Source organism: Schistocerca serialis, chromosome 12 (genome assembly GCF_023864345.2).
Source record: "Schistocerca serialis cubense isolate TAMUIC-IGC-003099 chromosome 12, iqSchSeri2.2, whole genome shotgun sequence".
Classification (NCBI taxonomy): domain Eukaryota; kingdom Metazoa; phylum Arthropoda; class Insecta; order Orthoptera; family Acrididae; genus Schistocerca; species Schistocerca serialis.
Window position 1 is genome coordinate 14,159,610 of NC_064649.1, and position 20,286 is coordinate 14,179,895.

Genomic DNA, 20,286 nt, shown 5'->3' on the forward strand with positions numbered 1-20,286 from the left:
TTTCACAAACGGTATCATAAAGGGAATGCACCAAATCTTCCTCGAGAGCAGACATAAGAACAAAATATGGCAACTGATACAAGAACGAAATACAAGAATATAAGAATTTCAAAAATGTCGCATCTCCTGAAAATACCGTACACACATGTATCATACAGGGTGTTCAAAAAAAAGTGTTCAAAAAAAAAGTCAGATACTTTGAGAGGTCATCGAAACAAGAAAAATAAGTCCAATAAAGATGGGTCCGGGAAACGCATACTTTCCGAGATAGACACGTGTTTATGGAGGGGCTGCGCGACGCTTGCGTCGGTGCTCCGCCAAATGTGTAGGCAGGGTATTGTGCTGTCATACTCACGGTTCTCTACCTACCATTAGGTGGCATGCAGTCAGTTGTGCGGTTCGATGCTACGTTAGTTTTCGTCGTGTCTATGGCTCTTATTGTATAGTGCTGTCAGCCCTAGGTATGTATCATAGTGTTTTACCATCTTCCACACGCGGATTTACTTAAGTGTTTACTGTTATTGATGTTTGTACGTACGAATAGTGCAGTACATTTACATTTTCTCTCTTCTACCACTTTTAGAAATGGAAGTCTACTACTCGACCAGTGAAATGGCGGATTTGATATTGTGCTATGGTTTAGCAAATGGAGGTAGCCTGTGAGCCGATGCCCCCTACGCTGAAAAAATGTCCACAGCGCAGAGTGCCCTCTGATCAACTGTTTGGCAGACTTTTCCAGCGTCTGAGAGGTGCCCTCGCACCTCGGTAGACTGACTGTGGGAGGCCCCGCCTGACACGGAGGAGCGCCTCCTACGTTCGATGAGGAAACCCCTGGGACCAGTGTGCGACGATCGGCAGCAGCAGAAGGCGTCTCTCACTCTCGTATCTGGGGGTACGTCAGTAACGATTGCTGTACCCATATCACCCACACCTCGTTCAGGCCCTAAGGCCACAGGATCATCACCGCAGGCGGCGGTTCTGTCAACGGCTGTTGCAGAAGTGTGCCGCAGATCCACTGTTTACATCCAACATTTTATTTACTGATGAGGCAGGTTCACGAGAGATGGTGTTGTGAATTTCCATAACCAGCGTGTACGAGCAGGTGTAAATGCGCAAGCAATTCAGGAAAGACGGCACCAAAACCGATTCTCAATCGAGCGTACTTGGCGACAGATTAATAGGGCCATACTACTACCACAAGGTTTAACTGGGACCCATTATCTGGACTTTCTCATTAATGTATCTCCTACTTAGCTAGAGGCTGTGCCACTGCAGCAACAAATACAAATATTGAAAGATTACCGTCAAACCTCCTTGCCTAAGGATGCCAGATGAAAGTTGATGTCATCAAGCCTGCTCGTTCCCCAGACCTCAGTCCCCTAGACATTTGGTTATGGGGAAACTTGAAGGAATTGGTCTACGCCACGACAGTCAACAATGTGTGGACACTACAGGGTCGCGTCTTCGATGTGTGCCAGCTGGCACAACAACAAGCGGGTATACTTCAAAACGTTCGTCATTCCTTGTGCCGGAGAGCAGAGGAGTGCATTGTTATGAATGGACGCCTCGTTGAACACCTGTAAACACGCGTTTATGGCAGAAAGTATGCATTTCCGCATCCATGTTTACTGGACTTGTTTTTCTTGTTTCGATGAGTACTACCTCCTCTCAAAGTATTCTAGACTTTTCTTTTTGAACGCCCTGTATAATATAATATGAATTAGACTTATTGTCAAACCCAGATGTAATTTTACGATTAATATAACGCCCTTGTATCCCCTAACTTGATACGAAATAATCGTGTAGTAACTTGCTGTGGACATAAACGAAAAAAATAAACAAATTAGACAAAAACAGTAACTGGGTTTCGGAAATTGGGCTGCGCTAAAATGCATCTAAATTACGTCGGAATCTCTGACAGTCGTTTCCTCAGAAACGGCCGAGTATCTACGGATAAGCTGAGAGACGTGTTCGCATATTTTGGGTCTACTGAGATCGGGTTACGGCACTTGTGGTGTTTTCGTTAGAGGCAAGGGAAGGAGAAATGGTTCAAATGGCTCTGAGCACTATGGGACTCAACATCTTAGGTCATAAGTCCCCTAGAACTTAGAACTACTTAAACTAACCTAAGGACATCACACACACCCATACCCGAGGCAGGATTCGAACCTGCGACCGTAGCAGTCCGGTGGTTCCGGACTGCAGCGCCAGAACCGCCAAGGGAAGGAGAGGCAGAAGCGTAAGGTTTCTGGTAACCGACAGAGTCAGTGCACTGAGCGAAAAAGCACCGATAGCAGCTCGGATACGTCTACGTCTGCATTCATAATCTACAAGCCACTCTCCAGTGTATGGCAGAGGGTACTTCTCATTGCACCATAGATTTAGATTTCGTGTACGAAGTGCTGGACCGATGACTGCTTAAATGACTCTGTGCGACGTGTAATTATGCTGAACTTGTCTTTCTGGTCCCTATGGATTTGGTACATAGGGAACTGTGTTACACTCTTAGATTCCTCATTTAATAAGGGTTTCCACAAAAAATGAGCACTGTTTTAAGACGGGAAAAAGAAGTGTTCGTAAACAGTCTCCTTTGCAGTCCTACTTGGCACAGGTGCCACACATTTGAGCAATATTCTATGATGAGTCTCACGAGTGTTTTGTAAGCAATCTCCTTTCTAGATCTATCAAGTTCCCTGTTATCCTGCCAATAAAATGAACTCAGCCGCCCGCTTTACCTGCGACTGAACTTAGGTGACCGTTCTATTTCATAACCGCACAAAGTGTTTTATCAGGTATTTGTATGAGTCGACTGGTTGCTAATGTGATTAAATCATATTGTAATTAGGATACAAAGCTTTTCCGTTGTGTGAAGTGCACAATTTTACGATTCTGAACATCTGAAACAAGTTGCCCTTCGAAATCTAAGACCTGACTGAAAATTTGTGCAGCTTTTTCAGATAGTATTTTATTATACATAGTTTCATTGTAATAAAAAAGACACTTGGTTTGAAATTAATGTTATCTGACAGGTTATTAATATACATCACATCAAGCAAGGATGCCAACGCAGTTCCCTGCGGCAGGCCTCGATTTACTTCTACTTCCGTCAGTGACGGGGAACGCGTGGGAACGAGCACCTCGGAAATGACCAATTGGTCAGCTGTTGGCGTGCTGCAGATGTGAGCATCAGTGGAAAGCGGCTGAAGGAGAGTGAGGCCACAAGTGTACGGCAAGGTGTTCGACGTCCGCCCAAGGTCGCGGGGCGGCTGCAGGCTCGAGGCTCGTCTCCTCTGAAAACTGGGACAGGTGGCGGTTGTGGCAGACCTGGAGACAGAGAGCAGCGCTGGAGCGGCCGCCAGTGTTCTGGAAGGCGCCGTCCAACGCGCGGCAGCAGGTGACCCCTGCCCGCTTCCGACTTCACCCAGCGACATCTGCAGTTACGACTGCTGTATTATCTACATATACATCCATAGTCCCCAAGCCACGTTACGGTACGTGGCGGAGAGTACTAGTCACTTCCTTTCCTGTTCTACTCCCAAACAGATGGTTCAAATGGCTCTGAGCACTTTGGGACTTAACTTCTGAGGTCATCAGTCGCCTAGAACTTAGAACTACTTAAACCTAACTAACCTAAGGACATCACACACATCCATACCCGAGGCAGGATTCGAACCTGCGACCGTAGCGGTCGCGCGGTTCCAGACTGTAGCGCCTAGTACAGCTCGGCCACTCTGCCCGGCTACTCCCAAACAGAGGAGGGGAAAAAGACTATGTATATGCCTTCATACGAGCTCTAATTTCTGTTAACTTTCTTGGTGATCCTTCGCGAAATGTACGTTCGCGGCGGTAGAATCGTTCTGCAGTCAGCTTCGAATGCCGGTTGTCTAAAAGTTTCTCGGTAGTGCTCTTCGAAATGAATGTCTTCGTCAGTCCAGCGATTACCAACTGAGCTCCCGAAGAATATCCGTAACACTTGCATGTCGATCGAACCTGCCGGTAGCAAAGCCAGCAGCCCACCCCTGTATTGCTTCGACGTTTTCTTTTAATCCGACCTGGAACGGATGCCATACCCTCGAACAGTGCTCAACAATGGGTAGCACTAGCTTCCTGTACAGATCTACATCTACATCTACGTCCATACTCCGCAAGCCACCTGATGATGTGTGGCGGAGGGTACCTTGAGTACCTCTATCGGTTCTCCCTTCTATTCCAGTCTCGTATCGTTAGTGGAAAGAAGGATTGTCGGTATGCTTCTGCATGGGGTCTAATCTCTCTGATTTCATCCTCACGGTCTCTTCGCGAGATATACGTAGGAGGGAGCAATACACTGTTTCATTCCTCGGTGAAGGTATGTTCTCGAAACTTCAACAAAAGCCTGTACCGAGCTACTGAGCGTCTCTCCTGCAGAGTCTTCCACTGGAGTTTATCATCTCCGTAACGCTTTCGCGATTACTAAATGATCCTGTAACGAAGCGCGCTGCTCTGCGTTGGATCTTCTCTATCTCTTCTATCAACCCTATCTGGTACGGATCCCACACTGCTGAGCAGTATTCAAGCAGTGGGCGAACAAGCGTACTGTAACCAACTTCCTTTGTTTTCGGATTCCATTTGCTTAGGATTCTTCCAATGAATCTCAGTCTGGCATCTGCTTTACCGACGATCAACTTTATATGATCATTCCATTTTAAATCACTCCTAATGCGTAATCCTAGATAATTTATGGAATTAACTGCTTCCAGTTGCTGACCTGCTATTTTGTAGCTAAATGATACGGGATCTATCTTTCTATGTATTCGCAGCACATTACACTTGTCTACATTGAGATTCAATTGCCATTCCCTGCACCATGCGTCAATTCGCTGCAGATCCTCCTGCACCACACTTCCCTAAAAACCTCCCACTGAACCTAAGTCGACGATTCGCCTTCCCTGCTATAATGCTTACACGCTATGCCACGGGGGACAGTCGTGCAGGCTTCAAAAAAAAAATGTTCAAATGTGTGTGAAATCTTACGGGGCTTAATTGCTAAGGTCATCAGTCCCTAAGCTTACACACTACTTAACCTAAATTATCCTAAGGACAAACACACACACCCATGCCCGAGGGAGGGCTCGAACCTCCGCCGGGACCAGCCGCACAGTCCACGACTGCAGCGCTGCAGACCGCTCGGCTAATCCCGCGCGGCGTGCAAGCTTCCATAGGGCCTGTGGTGTTAATCGAAGTCACAGCGACAGCTGTGCACTGTGCGAGCGTTACTGCGAATCACCTGCATCTCTTCACATCGGATGCCTTCCCTGATGGTGATGGCATCTTCCAGCGGGCCAGCTGTCCGTGTCACGAGGCCAGAATCCTGCCACAGTGGTTTGAGGTGCATCGTAGTGAACTGACGTTGATGCCTCGGCGATCAAAGTCGCCTGACGCCAACCCGCTGGAAGACGTCTGGGATGGTATCGGGCAGCACGTGCTCGGCCACAAGCCACTGGCTCTAACCCTGCGGAAACTGCGGGACCCGAGCGCAGCCGTCTGGAGCCACAGAGCCCGAGAAGCCTACCGAGGGCCTGTCGAATCCATGTGAAGCAGAATCGCTGCTGTATTCCGTCTCGAAGGTGAACCGACATGCTGTTAAGGAGGTGGTCATAACGTTTCGGCTCGTCAGCGTACGCAGAGCTTATGTATCACAATCAAAAATGTAACTGTACCCGTCAGAACAGAAAATATAAAACTCTACTACTGGCGTGGAGACAACGTTACCCGGAACTAACTGAAAAGAAAAACATTTTTGGGATAAACAAATGAAGCTAGCAACCCATACTGAAATTTAACTATATAGCTCAAGTAGAACATGCCAACCTGTTACGCTCGTACAAATTATGTTTGTAAATTTCAAGAGTAGGCCGTAAATGTAAACGATTACTACAACATGTTATTACACCTTTTCAAATGGCTCTGAGCACTATGGGACTCAACTGCTGTGGTCATAAGTCCCCTAGAACTTAGAACTACTTAAACCTAACTAACCTAAGGACATCACACACACCCACACCCGAGGCAGGATTCGAACCCGCGACCGTAGCGGTCGTGCGGTTCCAAACTGTAGCGCCTTTAACCGCTCGGTCACTCCGGCCGGCTACACTTTTCCAAGAAGCTAGTGCGCATATCTAAGAGGATGTCCACTAAGGGGGAAGACAGTGTGACGAAATTTTTTTATTGTGGAATTCGAACGTATATACATTGAAGAATTATTCCCCAAAATATTATGCTCGAACTTCAAAAAGTAACGATTCTGTGGGCTAAGGCAAACGGTGAATTGGAAAGTTATAAACACAAAACACCATTGCCACAAGTCGTTACCGATACCATTACCCCTATTTATAACTACTGTATTTGACTAAACCTGATTTCCTGGAGCGTTGTTTGGGCAGTTTTTTTTTTCAAAACTGGAGATACGCTCCAAAAATAACACCCAGCCGAAGTGAAACTGTCTTCTTCAGACTTCGCCGTATGTCTATTCAATGTAGGCCATACCGCATTAATGCACGTGGCAAATGCCCTCCAAGTCAAAATCGGTGACGAAATGCGCCGATGCTGTGAAGATAAGAGAAGATAGCGGCGATGCGATCAGCGAAGAAAAGAGCTTTGAGGACGAAAATGTGGCCTTATCAGGTCAAAGTAGCACAAAGCGACCATCCATTAGCCGGGGCGATAGTTGTTCTGGACCACGCATCGAGGATATCCTAAAAGTTTCAACCTTAGTTCGTTTTTTATATGATAAATGCTTGTCAAATTTTAAACGCGTTTCTATCAAAACCACGTTTTTCGGCATGGTTGTCGTCATATACGCTACAATTTTTATCCAACTTTAATGATTTTTGCTCTCCCTTGAAGCCAATTTTTTTATGTTGATATTTTTTCGGTCAAAGAAGGGAGGTCCAAAAATGGCCAGTTTTTTCAAATATCTATAATTGTGGGGTATTTTTTCCCAAGTCCTTGCGATGAACTGAAATTACAGCTGTAAGGATCAGGGTGATGTGTTAATTGCATATTTCAGATAACCACAACCGTAGTTATAACAACCGTCGACCTAACGCCTTTCGGAGCTGCTTCGGGTAAATACCAGTTACACAGTGAAAATATCAATATTTTTCAATAAAAAAATAGCAATAAAAACGTCAATGTATGTTTTATTCGTTGCAGCAAACCCCATTTGTCTACTACATTCCAGTATGCAGAAAAAAATCCTGAATTTGAGCAATATTTTTGTCCATCACCTTGTAGTTCCCAATTAATTACCTCAGCTCAAAACGGTGGGATTGGAGAGGTGTCTGGCAGAATCTCACCAAATATCATTTAAAGAGGGGAAGGGGAAAATGAAAATCCCAAGTCAACTTCTTAATTCAGAGACCATACATTAGTATAACGGATAAATTTTTTTCAAAGAAAGTTCCGCACTGGCTGTATGAATGATTTTTATTAAATCTGCGACCGGTTTCGCACCACTTATCGGTGCATCCTCAGGCAGTATACGCTATTTATAACATAGTAACGTTGAACATTGCCCCGTAGCCACTCCCCACCATTCATGTCCAATGTACCGTCATATGGTGAAATCAGTAGTTAAAATTAAAAAAAAAAAATTTTTTTAATTTTTTAAATGATGGGAGCGGCAATGACCGTGCAAGTTGAGAGGAGCCGCGCGGCAGAAGAACACGGCCTGACTGACTGGCCGAAATCCAGAAAGCGCTCGCGCAGACAAAACTCATTCATACAGGCAGTGCGGAATTTTCTTTGAAAAAATGTCGAAGTTTGGCTGTGGTTGCCCGCCCTACAAAATAACGGATGACGTTTTGTATAATTAATCCTGAGCGCAGACATCACTGAAGTGCTCATCTGTCTTTATGGCCTCTTCGAAGTGAGGGTTCACGAGTGGGTACAGAGGGTTCTCCGGCCTGAGACAGGCGCCGCGCGAGATGTCGTCTGGCGACTTCCCTGCTGCGCGGCAAGTCCGCCAGCGAGTCAGTCGTGACACTCAGCAAGACGGTCTCACTGTGTTCCACACAAATTTGTATCAAAACTGTTACAGCGCGACAAGTCGAAACACGTGTGCGAGCAAGAAGTGAACCGTTAGTGGCAGGAAGCTAAGCTGAAGTTCACCAAGAATTATCTTAGTGATCACATAAATCAAGAGACTGAAAAGCCACGTAATCATACGGAACAAAGGAAGGTACAAACAATGTTGTATTTCATCTGCAAAGGCAAGTAAAGGTTCTGCGACATTTATATATACACTCCTGGAAATTGAAATAAGAACACCGTGAATTCATTGTCCCAGGAAGGGGAAACTTTATTGACACATTCCTGGGGTCAGATACATCACATGATCACACTGACAGAACCACAGGCACATAGACACAGGCAACAGAGCATGCACAATGTCGGCACTAGTACAGTGTATATCCACCTTTCGCAGCAATGCAGGCTGCTATTCTCCCATGGGGACGATCGTAGAGATGCTGGATGTAGTCCTGTGGAACGGCTTGCCATGCCATTTCCACCTGGCGCCTCAGTTGGACCAGCGTTCGTGCTGGACGTGCAGACCGCGTGAGACGACGCTTCATCCAGTCCCAAACATGCTCAATGGGGGACAGATCCGGAGATCTTACTGGCCAGGATAGTTGACGTACATCTTCTAGAGCACGTTGGGTGGCACGGCATACATGCGGACGTGCATTGTCCTGTTGGAACGGCAAGTTCCCTTGCCGGTCTAGGAATGGTAGAACGATGGGTTCGATGACGGTTTGGATGTACCGTGCACTATTCAGTGTCCCCTCGACGATCACCAGTGGTGTACGGCCAGTGTAGGAGATCGCTCCCCACAGCATGATACCGGGTGTTGGCCCTGTGTGCCTCGGTCGTATGCAGTCCTGATTGTGGCGCTCACCTGCACGGCGCCAAACACGCATACGACCATCATTGGCACCAAGGCAGAAGCGACTCTCATCACTGAAGACGACACGTCTCCATTCGTCCCTCCATTCACGCCTGTCGCGACACCACTGGAGGCGGGCTGCACGATGTTGGGGCGTGAGCGTAAGACGGCCTAACGGTGTGCGGGACCGTAGCCCAGCTTCATGGAGACGGTTGCGAATGGTCCTCGCCGGTACCCCAGGAGCAACAGTGTCCCTAATTTGCTGGGAAGTGGCGGTGCGGTCCCCTACGGCACTGCGTAGGATCCTACGGTCTTGGCGTGCATCCGTGCGTCGCTGCGGTCCGGTCCCACGTCGACGAGCACGTGCACCTTCCGCCGACCACTGGCGACAACATCGATGTACTGTGGAGACCTCACGCCCCACGTGTTGAGCAATTCGGCGGTACGTCCACCCGGCCTCCCGCATGCCCACTATACGCCCTCGCTCAAAGTCCGTCAACTGCACATACGGTTCACGTCCACGCTGTCGCGGCATGCTACCAGTGTTAAAGACTGCGATGGAGCTCCGTATGCCACGGCAAACTGGCTGACACTGACGGCGGCGGTGCACAAATGCTGCGCAGCTAGCGCCATTCGACGGCCAACACCGCGGTTCCTGGTGTGTCCGCTGTGCCGTGCGTGTGATCATTGCTTGTACAGCCCTCTCGCAGTGTCCGGAGCAAGTATGGTGGGTCTGACACACCGGTGTCAATGTGTTCTTTTTTCCATTTCCAGGAGTGTATATACATTGCCATCTCCTATTTCGTACAGAAAGAGATCCATGATGTCCAAGTCCGCAGAGGGGCGAACATTGACTCAGACCACTACTTAACACGCATTAAAGTGAAATTCACCCCAAAAAAATTCTATCCGAAGAAAACACACATGATGAAATTTGACACACGAACAATCAAAGAAACCAATCTGAAGGAGGAGTGGGAAATGGAACCAGCTGACTCTTGGGAAAAATTTCGAACAAAAATTACAAAGAAGGCAAAAGAACTGATCCCATTGAAAAAGAACACAAAACACCCCTGGTGGGACTCTGGATGTGAAAAAGCGCTGGAAGAAAGAAAGAAAGCCTTTCTGAAGTATAACAGTAAAAAATCCCCAGAAAATCTAGATCACTTCCACAACACCAGAAGACAAGTGGCAAAAACAATCAGACAAGTCAAGAGGAAGTACCTCAAGGAACAGTGTGAGTCTATTGAAGAAAATTTCCGTAACTATAATGTACGAGACTTCTATAAGACCTGTGCTGGGAGAATCAATGGATACGGCTCACGAAATCTATGTTTCAGAAAACCAGATGGAAAACTAGCGCTCACAAATCGGGAAAATTGTGAGGAGCTGGCAAGATACTTTTCCGGACTCCTCAATTGCCCTGAACCTTCTTCAAGATTCCCTCAAGAAACTGCTATCTACACAAATCCAGAATCCCCACTACCTACACTAGAGGAGATCCAAAGACATATTCATAGACTGAAAAACAACAAGGCATCCGGAGAAGATAATATCACTGCAGAACTACTTAAAAATCTTGGACCAAATTCCCTCAAAGAACTCACTCAAATCATCACAGACATTTGGCAGACAGAAAAACTACCAGAAGATTGGAAATGCGCCCTAATTCATCCACTGCATAAAAAGGGAGACATGGCAGATATAAACAACTATCGAGGAATCTCCCTTCTCCAAGTCACTTATAAAATCCTCTCAGCTTGTCTTCTTCAACGAACACAAGAACAACTCGAACACAGTATTGGTGAATACCAAGCTGGCTTTCGCCCTCACCGATCCTGTGCAGAACAAATTTTCAATTTGAAGACAACACTAAAATACAAAGCAGTCAGAAACAGTCCGATCATTTGTTCCTTTGTTGATTTCGCAAAGGCTTATGATTCAATCGATAGGCAATCTCTCTTTATTATCCTTGAGGAGCTAGGACTCGGTCCGAAAACCCTAAACCTTATCAAAGAAACGCTCACAAACACAACTTCTAAGATAAAATTGCTGGGTGAAATATCAGAGCCCTTCCTGATCAAAACCGGCGTCAGACAAGGTGACGGCGTGTCTCCACTCCTCTTCAACCTTGTCTTAGACAAAGTCATCCGAGAATGGGAAAAAGAACTGAAGAATCAAAATTACTGGAAGCCTATACAACTAGGAAGATCTAAAGATGGTATTAAAATTTCATGCTTGGCATATGCAGATGACGTGGCCATTCTAGCAGAAAACGAGACCACAACAATTAAACAGATAGACATTCTCAAAGAATGCGCCGAAAAAGTTGGGCTACAAATTTCCTTCCAAAAAACCAAATTCATCTGCTCAAAATTTGAAACTCAAAAACTGACTACAAAATATGGACAAATTGAGAGAGTTCCATTCTTTAAATACTTAGGCGAGGTCCTAGAACGCACAGGGGGAGAGAAAACTGCACAAAAAGTTCGACTGCAAAAACTGAAAAGAGCATACTGGAAAACCCACAACATCTACAATAAAAAGTGTCTCTCCATTCACTCAAAAATACGACACTACAATACAGTAATCAAGCCCGAAGCACTATATGCCAGCGAAACACTCACACTCCATAGAAAAGGCGACCTGGAAGGCATCCTGAAAGAGGAACGCAAAATTATCAGAAAGATTCTTGGCTCAAAAAGAACGGAAGATGGATACGGGTTACAGTCTCGGAAAACTACAGAAAAATTATCTAACCTCGCCGCAGACATCCGGAAAGGAAGACTAAAATTTTACGGTCATATCCACAGACTCCCAACACCCAGACTCTCCCACAAAATTTTAATATACATTGAAAAATTGAAAACCATACCCTGGATACAAGAAACCAAAACAGATCTAGCAAATGCACAAATAAATTCTTCAGAAGTTATAAACAGAAATGTATACAGGCAAAAAATCAATAGTTGGAAAGTACAACCCGAGAATGAAGTTTGCAAGAGACAGGGGACAAAATGGACAGAGGAAAGAAAGAGAATTCATGGGGAAAGAATGAGAGAAGTTTGGAGAATTAAAAAATTGAATCGGAAAAGCTTTGCGTGATCCGTATGGGTCCAATCGCACATAATAATAATAATAATAATATATATATATATATATATATATATATATATATATATATATATATAATAAAATAAAGTGTTTTTAATCAGATGCTAAAAGAGAATGTTTAATGCACTTAGTAAATACAATCCAACATGGTTTTATTAAAGTGTGTCAATCAATGCTTAAAACAAATTTTAAAAAATTAATTTTAACGTATTTTCACCCGGTGATGGGATAAATCTCACATATGGGGGAAAGGGGGAGGGTGGTTCGGACCACATCTCAGCAAGTGGTGGGAGGGGATACAAATTTTGAAGAAAACCCCTCACGTAATCAATCTCCTCAACCGAATTCAGGACAGTGACATGCTTTTGCAGGACGCCACAGCCGACACTTCCGGCATCCCAAAAAACGAGGCAAAATGAGGCGCGCTAGTGGGACTTGCAGCTGGCTTCGTATTTCACAACAGCAATGTGTAATAACTCGACGAAATGTTAAAATTACCGACAAAATAGAAACTACAGCAGAATTTTTTAGGCAGAGCACAATGTTTTTCTGATTCATAGCAGAGCTTAAAAATTTTTTTCAGAACCAGCGAAAATATGAAAACAAATAACGCTGTAGAGCATGGGGCAACACAGTTCAAAATGTGCATCGGCATATCAGAGCAGGCACTACCATCACGTCATCGGTCGAAGCCGACACATCTAGCAGGCTATCGCAAATTCAGATTAGATGAAAATTGCGATACTAGTGACACCTTCCGATGTCAGACGGCACGTTTTGACCAGTGACGGAGTCAACAAGCGTCAGGCGACGTAAAGAACATGGCGACTAACACATCACATCCGTAGCCATATTTTGAAAAATAAACAAAAGAGTCAGTTTTGGTTACGAAACTTACTTTCTTGGGAGAAGAATACTTCCGTATTCACAGATTATTAAGGGACACATTCATCAGAAAGAATACGAATAGAGTAAAGGTATTACAAAATGAATTCTGCAGTGGTAATGGAAACGAAGGAAACTTATTTTAATCTGAAGGTCCGGAAAGAAGAAATGGCTCTGGGCACTATGGGACTTAACATCTGAGGTCACCAGTCCCATAGAACTTAGAACTACTTAAACCTAACTAACCTAAGGACATCACGCACATCCATGCCCGAGGCAGGATTCGAACCCGCGACCGTAGGGGTGGCGGGGTTCCAGACTGTAGCGCCCAGAAAGAAGAAAACCACAGTGTCAAACTACTGGGACTAAAAATAGACTACAGACTCTCATGGGATGATCATATAAGCTCTCTAACAGGCAAACTTGCACGCGTGATATTCCTGCTGTATAAACTAAGATATTCTGCCAGTAAAAGTTGGTTGATGCTCTGCTACTATGCATTTTTTCAGTCTTCAGTCACAGATACAATATTGGACTCTGTTATGGGGTAATTCAACAGGCACAAACTGTGTATTCAAATGGAAAAAAAAGCAATTAGATGTATTCAGGGATTGATTGGGTCCTAGAGAAACCTGTAAGAAGAACTTCAGCCTATTAAACATAATGACCCTCCCAAGTCTCTATATGTATAACTGCTTAATATACGTAAAAGAAAATATACAACAATTTATACAGAGAGTCAATTTACATTTGCACAGCTCTAGAAACAACTGCATGCTTGATATACTGTACTCTATGTTGGCACAGACACACAACAATCGCAAACACATAAGTCTAAAGTTATATAACAAACTCGCACAATCAGTCAAAACCCTCACCCACTTTAAATTTAAGGAGGTATTAGACACATGGTTAAAAATAGAGCATGCTACTCAATTGAGGAATATCTTGGAAGTAATTTGGAAGGAATGTATAAAGAATGAAATAATGTAACTATCATTAAGTAAATGTGTAAAACTGTATAATTAATTCTTGAATGTAAACTACATAATGATTATTACTGAAATCTTCTGATTAATGAGAAGTTTATGTATTTATGTGTATATGTAAAATGTAAAAATTACTATCTACTAAAAATGAGTAGTAACAACTATACTTACATGAATATGTAAAATGTATTTTGATCATCGAAACCGGTAGGGCATAAGCATACAACTGTCTAGCTGACAGGACAAATATGCTTTTCTCAAAAAGTTTCTACGAGGGTTGGAACTTAAATAGTGGCCACTATTTATTCACAACCTGTACAAAAGAGTTACATGTTTGCACCTGTTACTGTCCTTCAAAGTACTCACCAGCGTTGTGTAGAACCCGTTGCCAGCGATGTGAAAGGCGTAGTATACCTTAGCAGAGCCTGTTCTGTTGATGGTGCGAATGGAGCAGTCTACTGCCTGTCGAATCTCTGGAACAGTTCTGAAGCGACTGCCACGAAGTGGTTCCTTCATCTTTGGAATCAAATCAAAGTCGCAAGGACTTAAGTAAGGGGAGTATGGTGGATGGTGCAGTACTTCCCAGTCCCATCGACCGACCAAAGCAGTCACAGCTTGCGCTGTACGCGCCCGAGCACTGCCGTGCAAAATGATGGGTGGCTTGCGTAGAAAGTGTCGCCGCTTCTTTCGGAAAGCTGCTCGCAGGTGATGCTCCAAAAACGAACAGTAATACGACTTAAGTCCTTGTGACTTCGATTTGATTCCGAAGATGAAGGAACCACTTCGTGGCATTCGCTTCAGAACTGTTCCAGAGATTCGACAGAGCCGGCCGTTGTGGCCGAGCGGTTCTAGGCGCTTCAGTCTGCAACCGCGCAGCCGCTACGGCAGGCTCGAATCCTGACTCGGGCATGGCTGTGTATGATATGCTTAGGTTATTTAGGTTTATGTAGTTCTAAGTTTAGGGGGCTGGTGACCTCAGATGTTAAGTCCCATAATGCTGAGAGCTATTTGAAGATTCGACAGGCAGTAGACCGCTCCATTCGCACCATCAATGGAACATGGTCTGCTAACGGTATACTACGCCTTCCACATCGCTGGCAACGGGTTCTACATAAGGCTGGTGACTATTTTGAAGGACAGAAACAGGTGCAAAAATGGTTCAAATGGCTCTGAACACTATGGGACTTAACATCTGAGGTCATCAGTCCCCTGGAACTTAGAACTACTTAAATCTAACTAACCTAAGGACATCACACACATCCATGCCCGAGGCAGGATTCGAACCTGCGACCGTAGCGGTGGCGCGGTTCTAGACTGAAGCGCCTAGAACCGCTTGGCCACACCGGCCGGCGTAACAGGTGCAAACATGTAACTCTTTCGATTGTGAATAAATAGTTGACACTATTTAAGTTCCAACCTTCGTATTTGGCTCGCAAATTTAAGCATAATTTTAATCCTTTTTTTAACTTTTCTCACTTACATGCTTACCGTCAAGAAAAACGGAATTACAGCGCTATTATGATTGTTGCAGTGTACTGGGAAGAGGTCTCGACCGGCCTCGGACGGCGCTTTATAGTGGTACCACATAAAAAATAGGCGCGTCCGATTATTTCACGCTTACTTCTCCACGTTTTAATGCGATTGATTTTTAAATTTTTAATTAGGAAAGAATTTATAACAATAATATGGTTCATAAAATTATGTAGAGAAACAACTTCGTTATTTGCTTACCTTGGAAGACCTAAAAATGGAATGCATCATCACATCATCCTCTTCCTCCTGTAAAGGGTTAGGAACATAAGAACTGAAAATGGATGGCCGTGAATGTAACTGCGTTTTCTTCATGCTACTGAGCATCAGCAGTTTTTTTTTTTTTTTTTTTTTTTTTTTTTTGCATGAGCTGCTGCTCCTCACACACTGGCTAGCAAGCAAACATCCATTCAATGTGGAAGTAGCGAACCTATTCGTATTTTTCACTTTTATAAGATTCATCATACTAAAAACTCCTTCGCAGTCAGCACTTGAATATGTAATGGATAAACACGATAGTGCGAACTCTGGTGGGGCTAGGAACTCTCTCTGCCGGCCGGAGTGGCCGTGCGGTTCTAGGCGCTACAGTCTGGAGCCGAGCGACCGCTACGGTCGCAGGTTCGAATCCTGCCTCGGGCATGGATGTGTGTGATGTCCCTAGGTTAGTTAGGTTTAATTAGTTCTAAGTTCTAGGCGACTGATGACCTCAGAAGTTAAGTCGCATAGTGCTCAGAGCCATTTGAACCATTTTTGAACTCTCTCTCGCCAAATAAAGTTCTCATGTTGAGTACGATCCCCCAAAATACGTCAACTTCTGAAAAGTTCTTAACATTTTCGTCTATTTTTACGATAGGAAGTTTCTTCCAGTCATCATCGATTTGTTGTATATGCTTATTATCATCTCTACTTTTGACATAACAGGTATAAGACAGGGAGCTTTTCTCTTTCTTTGTTTGAAAGAGTCCTTTTAGGCGTCAAAACTGCAAGCAGTGGCAATAAATCATCATCATTTCAGTTCTGGACATCCCACCTGCATGAAATCCCTACATTTGCGATAAAAGTATTTCACGGAATCCCATTGATTATACAGCGTCTATCAAAAAGAACCATCCGATTTTTAAAAAATTGTAGCTATTGTGTTATTTGAGATATGTGCGTGAACAACGTACTGTTGAAAAGAGCAAACTCTCGAGTTTTACATGGCTCCCGCTAGGCAGCATCAGTGAGCGCCCACTTCAGCTCTAGTAAAAATGGTGTCGGGACAACAGAAAGCGTTTTGTGCGCTACGTTTTGCGCATTGCGGGTCAGTAATAACTGTTGAGCGTGACTTTCGTACTAGGTACGGTGTGGATCCTCCTACAGACGATAGCATGAGCAATTCCGGGAAACAGGTTGTTTGTGTAAAGGCAAATCGCCGGGCCGTCCCCGAGTGTCTGCCACAGACGAACTCATCCGCCATAGTTTCACAAGGAGTCCGCAGAAATCCGTTCGCCGTGCAACTCGACAGCTTAACATGTCCGTCTGGCGTGTGTTGCGTCGACGTTTACACATGAAACCATACAAAATTCAGCTACTGCAAGCTCTTCGTGAAGGTGCCAAACAACAACGTGTGGAGTTCTGTGATGCTGATCTTGGCCAGATGGAGAATGACAGTTTTCTTCCACGCTTAGTGTTTAAGTGACGAGGCAACATTCCAATTAAATGGAAGGGTGAACCCTCATAATATGAGAATATGGGGTACAGAACAACCACATGAAGTTGTACAACACGAGTGGTAATCTGTTTTGTGCAGCTTCACGGGAAACGGTGTATGGTCCATTTTTCTTTACCGAGAACACTGTTACAGGAAGCACATATCTCGATATTCTTGAGAACTTCCTTTTCCCGCAGTTGGAGACTGATTCGAACGACGCCATTTACCCACAGGATGGGGCAGCGCCACACTGGCGTCTGGAAGTGCGAGAATTTTTAAATCAAAGGATTACTGAACGATGGATCGGTCGCACTGGACCAAATGATTCAGCCTTACATTACTGGCCTCCAAGGTCACCTGACCTGACTGTATGTGATTATTATTTGTGGGGGTTTATAAAAGACTGTTTCTGTGCCTCCGTTACCGACAGCAGTGAATGAACTGAGACATCACATAACAGCAGCTGTGGAAGATGTAACTCAAGACATGATCGTTGTAGTGTAGGAACAGCTTGAAGTATACCGTGCATCTCAAGGGGGCCATACTGAACAATTTGAAAAGGTACGAAAAAAATCTTTTTGAGTTTACCGTTCATTGGTTTCTGAATTGATCTTCAATTCCTAAATTCATTTGGCTGTCAGGAAGAAACTTTGCCCTGCTGTTAGGGGTCAGTGTCAGTTTATTGGTTAGAGCATACGCCCCACCCATGTAGCAAAGCAACATTTCCTTGTACCCTTCTACCATCTGTTCATGTAAGTCAATAATAACAACTTTACCACTCTGGAAATACTTGTTTAAATCTGTGAATTTCGGTAAAATGTCGGCCAAAACTAATAAAATATTTTTTTAAAAATTGTCACTGAGTGATCGGTGAGTTTCTTCTGCCGCAGTCAGCCTCTCCTCTAGTTCTTTAAAATCAAAACTTATTGTTCTAAAATTATGACTACAAAGGCCCGCAAAGATAGCCATCTTGTCTGTGATGGATGCAACAATTTATGAATTTTGATATCTAGAATCCTTGAACTTCATGCAGTTGTGTCTCTCTACTTGCACTTGCCTTAAAATGGTTGTGAATGTTCCTAGCTAGGTCATCACAAAGTCAGGAAAGACATTTACAAGCTTCACTGGCACACATGTGAAGCGAGTGACACATACATTTGAGAATAATTAGTCCTTGATGTTTTTCAGGTTACCTAGTAGCAACAGAGTTCCTTGACCGCATCATAGAATTATAACCATCAGATGCAAACCATGTAACATTGTTTGCAGCAACATTGCACTCATAAAATGAAAGTATTGAATTAGAATAAACTGTTTACTTGTTGCACCTTCATTTACCTTATCATATTTTCCCTGCTTAAAAATTTCACAAAGACTGAAAAATTTACTCTCAATTTTATTTGTGTCTTTATCAAAATATCTAACTACGACACACGGCGTCTGTTGACTCATCAGTAAAAACGCTGAATGTTTTATGTCCCAGTTTTTCTGCAAGTTCATTCTTATGGCTCTCTACTATCACATTCTTTACGATGTTGGAACATCTGGTGCAACGCAAATGTATAGCGTCGGCGGGTTTAGAATCAGGAAAGCAACTTTTAACTATGCCCTCCAGTTGATCTACAACAATAAAACGATGATTGTGTTCTGCCACGAATTCTGCCGATTTCTTTTTCAGTAATGTGAGCCTGATTATTTAAAGACGCATCAGTTGTAGCTCATTTCACAAATGTTCTCAAAATTTTATGGCTCTTAGATGGCACCACCTTCACTTTTTTGAGAATATTTTCACTTTTAGGATTTTTTTTAACACATTCCAATCCAGACACTAAAGTTACATTACGGATTCTACATTTAACCCTTTCAGAGTTCGATTCATCAGTAAACATGAAACTTTAAATTCAGGATTAGTTTCCCAGATTTTTTTATATTTTTGTTTTCGCCTCTTACATTTAAACATGCCCGCTGTAGATTACTTTGGAGTACTAGGACCACTATCACTGTCTTCTGTTCCCACTGATAAAATTTTGCACTACTTAAACCTTATAAATCACTCATTATCATAACCTGAGCCAACAAGTTAACTGTAATCGTTTTCTCTTACGCATGAGCATTGCGCAGGATGCAAAGCAGTCGGTACGGTGAATTCCTGACTAATGAAGCTGCTGCGTGATAAGATTGGGGAATCCCCCGGATGGATATTGGGGAATCCTCCAGCTGGGCAGAATGGTATGTAGCCTGATAAAAATCGTATTTGTGAAATAAACTGTAAAAAATTTTAAAAAACATAAAAAATAAAATAATAAAAAAGATGAAATCTGAACAATAGTAAGCGTTTCAAAAGATCGTACAACAGACGCCCGAGCAGAAGGGTGGATCGTGTGTTCGTGCACGACCTTAAATTATCGTCGTATACGTACGATCGAGACCTTAGTTCTACGCAGCCGGTGACAGCAGCGGACAGACGACATGTTTCGAAAGAATATTGTCACAACGTCCAAAATCATAACAAATGGTTCAAATGGCTCTGAGCACTATGGGACTCAACTGCTGTGGTCATAAGTCCCCTAGAACTTAGAACTACTTAAACCTAACTACCTAAGGACATCACACACATTCATGCCCGAGGCAGGATTCGAACCTGCGACCGTAGTGGTCGTGCGGTTCCAGACTGTAGCGCCTTAAACCGCTCGGCCATCCCGGCCGGCAAAATCATAACAGGTATGAAAGAAACAGTCAAATATTTCGTCGATCAAGATTATAAATTTAATTGAACTTGTGCTAACAATAACCTCGTAATTCGCGACACATTCGCAAGAAAACATGACATTCGGGAAAAAAACAGTAAAATGTTTGTGACAAGATTATAAATTCAATTATTGCTCGTTTCGCTAGTAGCAATTGAAGCCACAACTTCGTAATTCGCGACATATTTGGAAAAAACAGTTAAATATATGCGGCAACAAAGATTATTAATGTAATTTTTGCGAATGCAGCTCACATTCCAACATAACATTGGCGTCGAGCTTAAGGCACAGATCAGTCTCTCACCAGAACCTGGTATTTTAGCTTTCACATTCGATGACATAACCAACTCACAAACTTTCACATGTCAACCTAACCGAGACCTTGCGCTATGCTACATAGCA

General features: G+C 43.8%; 1 long non-coding RNA gene across 1 annotated transcript in view; it reads right to left on the reverse strand.

The window, feature by feature from the left end:
• The window catches only part of LOC126428275 (uncharacterized), a 35,953-nt gene that overhangs the window by 8,391 nt on the left and 7,276 nt on the right, over positions 1-20,286 (reverse strand). The window lies entirely within an intron of this gene.